Below are 6,000 nucleotides of genomic sequence, written 5' to 3'. Positions count from 1 at the left end.
AGCAAATGACAAGCTGGATGAACAGTTCTATCAGAACATCATGATAATAGAGAGCAGCACAATCAAGAGAAAACATTAGAATGGAGAAAGTATTGGTTTCTTCAAAGAGAGACAATGAAGGTGTTTAAAAATATTAATGAGCATATGTGTGTGTTCATTTTCTATTTACATACTTATATGAAATATAGTAAACTGTGCAGCCCAAGTTTATGTTTTGGCATACTTCTAGCAAAAGAAGTCTGATATGCTGGAGGGGGGGGGGGAGTTCTGATTTTAAATTCCATTTTCTACAACAGCTAATATCCTGGTTACAAAATCCTTGACCAGCATATTTTGTCTCCCTCTCTTTCCCTAACTATTTCATTGTAATTATACTGAACATCACACATAAGGGTTAAATATTTGAATAAATGAAACATTTCAAATTATTTTATGCACATTTTATGAAAATTTGTGCTTCAAATTTCATCTACATGGTGATAAATATACCGCACAGTATTTTATATTTTACATAAAAGAATGCAATTCCCTGGAAGATATTTCAGCATTAATAACATTTACCCATATAAACAAATATTTATACAAAATCTGCTTCAAAAATTAAATATATAAATATCAGCATATATATACAATGATCTCAGTTCATGACTAGATTGATCTCTTAGAATTAAAAAAATAAAATAAAGGTAGCAATATGTGCACATGCACAAATATTTAAATATAGTACTCCCACTCATCCAAGATAATGTATGGAACAAAGATGCATAAAAAACTTAACACAGATAATCTACTTAAACATGCCTATCCAATTAATTTTGAATAGACCTATATTACAAAGAACAATATAGTTGGTTTACTGTGTAAATTTCTTCTTCATGCATAATACTATAAATAGGATACTACTGTAAGTCACAATGACATACAATGTGCTTTTGCACATTGTACGCTGCTATAACTAATCTTATAGCCTTTTAATTTCCACTTTCAGAATATTGGTTTCTTATACAGTTTGAGCTTTCACTTCACTGTTCAAATCACTTCTTTCCATTCTATTTGCATCAAATTAGAAAATGGTAGCATCTCTGTCACAGCTTTTAAATAAAAAAAACTTTTAGAAGTGAGCAATACATTTTATAGGAAATTTGTCCTTAAGTCTAAAAATAAGTTCATGTTTTCAGTTAAATGCTAACAAAGGCATTATGTCAAATTTTCTTTCTAAATAATAGTAAAACTTTTCTAAACTAATGGTGAAAACAGAGAAGTTAGTTGGTTACAAAAAAAGAGGTTAATTTACTTTATTCTTTAACAAATGCAAGTCACATCTGTAAATTTTCTTCATACTATACATCGGCATCTGTCTATGGGATAACAGGGAGTAACCATACTTTTACAGAATATTATAACTACATGATGAAAATAAACAATGTATCATGAAAGGAAACTAGCACCTTTCCTATTTATGCTTTTTATTTAGTTCCGAAAGATGCAAAACAAATTCAGCATGCTGAAATTAAGAAATTATGGCAGGTAACTAATTAAATGTTAAGTACCATCAAAGCATCGTAAGATTTCAGGTTTATTCTGTTAAGAGTAAACCTGAAATTTTTTCATTTAATTTCTAACTCAAAACACTAATTATTGGTTAATTTATTTAAAGAAAGCTTGAAAAATAAATGGACACTATTATCACCTATGTGTGTGTAAAAAAATGTTCTACATGAAGCAGTTTCTGCCTCCTCAAGTACTGTTAACAGATATTATAAACTGCTGATAACTATTTAGTAGAAAAAATGTTTCTAATTAAAAGAAATATTCCTTGTTATTCCATCTAATTAAATTAATGGTTTGGTTGTGGTTAAAGCAGGTACGTGGCAGTACCACAGGAAAAGGATAGAATATAGAACAATAAACTAGATTATGATACTCAGATGATTCTCTTATGGCTTGAGAACCAATAGTATTAAATTTTTTAAATATTTAAAAATAATTGTATACCTAATGCTATGAGGATAAATAGTGTGATGGATGAACAAGCAAGAATTATATGGGAAGAGGTATGAAATTATGAAGAAATTACTGGTGCAGTATGAGGAAGAAGTGGAGAATGACAAGTATAGAAAAAGAAAGGTAATAATGACTATGCGAGAAAGGTTCCGATTGTTTACAGGAGACAAATGGAAATAGTTTGCTATAGTAGCAATAGTTTACTACTGGAACAATTAAAAGAGAATAAACATTAATAAGGAGATGGAGCTAGCAGAGGAACTGCAAAAGTAAATATTGATAATCTTAACTGATATTACCTAACAGAAAAGACCCCAAAAAGGTATAAATCCTTCTAAATAATTATATTTAGAAGGATTGTCTAAATATAATTTATTTAGACAATAAGTATTTGAGGAGAGGAGAGTAAATATAACGTTGAATACTAAATGTAAAAATAAGACATCCTGGATGGACAGCCATTTCAAATGGCATGATGGGGACAAATTTCAAAAAGAAAAACTGGACAATGGGACTGTGCTTTTAGTCTCACTGAAGTGCTACTTACAAACAGGAGAAATTCTCTGCAGTGGATGGCATGCATTAGCAGCATTCATACTATAAAATACAACAAAATGGAATACTCTCCTGGATGATACTGCTATGTGACAAGTGAAACTTTTAAAATCATTTGAAATGCATACTTTTTTTTTTTTGATATTTATAGAGCAAGTCATGGCATTTTCCAACCTATAAATTATCGAAAATCTAGTAAAATTTATCCTACGCACACCTTACTATATAAATAATTCAGTTTATTTCCCAACTTGAAAAAAGAAATTTCCATTGCTGAATCTTATTCTTCTTTAAAAAAAATAATTAGCTCTTCACTGTCAGAATACTTGATTATATGCATGGCTTCAAAGTTCATTCTAATTATGAGCAGCAATGAATCACTGAATAAAAGAACCACAGCAATGGATATCTTTCCAAAAACAGTTAAAAGGAACATTCAATATAAGTGAAGGTTATGGTAGACACTTACCCAAATAAATCAGCACTGTTAATCTATTTATTAATAATGCAGTGTAGATAAAATAGTCTATCAGTCAAAAAGAGTAATATTTAAAATCATTTTATCTTTAGATTGAAAAATCTATAAATCATTAATTAGAACTGCTTTTAATTTGAATTTTAAATGAACAGCCAATAACACAGGAACTCAGAGTGACCTTTCTGAAAATGGAAGGAAGAGCATTCCGAATCACAGTGTTATAATAAAATATCTTTCTTGCTAATCTGAAACAGATATATAGTCACCAACATATCCTCATATTGATAATACTTATTCTTCGGGACCAATAACATTCACCCATATAAATAAACATTTATAACAAAATCTGTTTCAAAAATTAAATGTATAAATATCAGAATAACAGCATAAAATGGTCAGCCTTAAGCACGACAAGTTTCATGTCTGCTAAATTCATATATTCACAGGTCAGTTTGTTTTGCAAGAGAAAAACTGGTATATTCTAGGACTAGCATTATTAGACCCAAAAAAGGCTAATACCTAATAAAGTTTATCCCATCAGCAAGGTGGATTTAACTCATGTTTCTTTTCTCTCAAGCAAATGAATGACAAAACCATAAGCAGCTGGAGACCATGAAATATGATAGTTCCATATATGAGAAAGATATGAACAGATTTCAAAGAAAATAACTATATTAAATATATATATATATATATATATATAAAAGACACAACCATAAATATTCAAGAATGAGCATGGAGAGTTAATCTAAAGTGGTATGTCACTTAAACAGAATAGGAGATGAGCTCAACAGGTTTGTGATGTTATTTGGGATTATAGCCAAAGCATCCTAATCACTCATATCTTCAAGGATATGAGGCAAGTTGATTACTCTTAACTGTGTGTGTTCTGGCTAATTTGCAGAGCAAACAACCTGAGTTTCAGAGATGACACATTTTTGAATCACAGAAATAAGATACAGAAAAACAATGCAGATGGATGGAATTAGAATAGTCTTAAGAAAAAATAATGTACAAGTAATTGCAAGGTAGCAAATAGGATGCATAATTATATTTACTGATATCATGATGCTAGAAGAAAGGTAGAGGAGAAAAAATACTTGACTTGGAAAACAAGAAACTGATACTCTAAGAAAAATAATCTCTCAACAAGAGTGCATTTTTTACAATCCTCTCTCTCTCTATATATATATATATTTGCTTATACAATTGTGATAATGAATGCTTACTAGTCTGGTTGAGTATAGAATCTTCACTTTCTAACCATAAAGCTGAGTTCAATCCAATATGGATATGTATATTTGCAAATGCCTTCAGGCGATGTAGTATATAAATCACATTTTAGTGCAAGACCACTACCACCCTGCTTTTTGGTGGTCTAAAGTGGTTTGAAAAATCCATGTTGGATTTTTAAAAGGGTTCCAGATTACTTAACCCTTAGCTTAGGATACTAATGTTTTTTATAAACTAATTACCCAGAAAGTCTTACTATTCACATTACATATACAAAGTTAAATCAAATTTTTTTTTTTCTGTGAGCAGAATTTCCTATTATGAGAAATTGCAGAAGTCCATATTAACTATTATAGCAGCAATCGCTGAATGATCTAGAGAGAATTTGTCCTTTTAGAATACTTCGTGTTTAATTTTAATTTATTTTAATATCTCAAAATGACCCACTAATCTAGTATGAACAATGTATGTTCACATTCTTCTATTCTGTATATGACCAAAGCCTGACTAAGGCGACTGTTCAAAACTCGATTGTAACTGCCATAACTGACTCCCACTCACAAATGGTTTTGTAAACCTGTAGTACCATGAGTGAGTTAAAGATTTATTTTTTTCTATTTTTATTAATTTTACATATTGTTTTGTATTTTTTTATTTATTTATTACCTAATACAGAAAAACATGACCCTTTCAAGCCACTTCAGATTTCCAATAAGTGGGACAGTGGTCTTGCCCTAAGAAATGAAATCACTTACCTAACAACTAAATGATGTATCATTGAAGAGAAGATCATTAGCATAAACTGAGAAACCTTATCAGATCCCCTTAGTTTAAATATGACAAATGCAAATGAAATTAATACCTTTATGTGACTCCAACTCATGAGAAATTGTAAGCATATAGTACATTAGCACCCTAGGTGGTTAAAGATTTTTCCTCTAAATGTTTTACATATTTTTATTTACATAATTCAGAAACTGATCTAGAGACAAAACATGAAACTTTCAAGCCACTTCAGGCCTCCAAAATATCCAGAACAATGAAATTCATCTTCCACCTAAAGAGAGTCACAAACATCCATGCCACCACACGATTCAAACCTGCAGCCTGTTTGGTTGCAAAGAAGATATGCTAACCACTCAGCCAATAGATTTTTTATACTGGATCCTTAAAAATTTTTTATTGGTATAAATTCTTTTGAATTCCTGCTCAGTGTAAATTTTGGAACCAGAAGAAAAACTATGTGAATTTGTTATTTTATCCTTTGCAAATACAGTTTGATTATTGCAGTATATTTGAAGAATGCAATAATTTAGCTCAGTGCCATGCCATTTTAATTCAATAAATTACTGGAAGAAAGAAGATTTAAAATTGAACAGTTTCACATAGAAAGTGTTCAAATGAATAGTTTCATACAGAAACTCCCCTTCCCCCCAATGAAATCAAGGAATTTTTTTTTTTTTTTAACGATTTTTAAAACAATTACCTCTCTGTATGCTAAAATTATGGTTCACATAACATAAATGCAACACTTACATCATGTAAAAATTACAACTTACCGATTACTAAATTTCTAATAGAATACGTTACTAGCTGGAAAAGTAGACTATGTGCATAATATTGCCTTCCGTATCTATAATAGTAATCAATGTATTTATCAACAGCTTAGATAGTTAGATTTTACAAGTTTAGAATTTTGTGATTCTGCACTTTCGCAAATAAGCTTGAAA

At 30.0% G+C, this 6,000-nt stretch overlaps 1 protein-coding gene across 1 annotated transcript in view; it reads right to left on the bottom strand.

Moving 5' to 3' along the window:
- Positions 1-425: 425 nt before the first annotated feature.
- Positions 426-6,000, bottom strand: part of LOC150099703 (uncharacterized) — a 64,229-nt gene continuing 58,654 nt past the window's right edge. The window contains exon 4 of the transcript XR_016549361.1: positions 426-1,091. The gene's annotated coding sequence lies outside the window, so the exon portion shown is untranslated. The remainder of the gene's footprint in view (positions 1,092-6,000) is intronic.

Source organism: Typopeltis vanoorti, chromosome 14, assembly GCF_054136105.1.
Source record: "Typopeltis vanoorti isolate ZY-2024b chromosome 14, IOZ_Tvanoo_1.0, whole genome shotgun sequence".
Classification (NCBI taxonomy): Eukaryota; Metazoa; Arthropoda; class Arachnida; order Uropygi; family Thelyphonidae; genus Typopeltis; species Typopeltis vanoorti.
The sequence above is the reverse complement of the archived record's forward strand: the minus strand, read 5'-3'. Positions and strand labels throughout refer to the sequence as shown.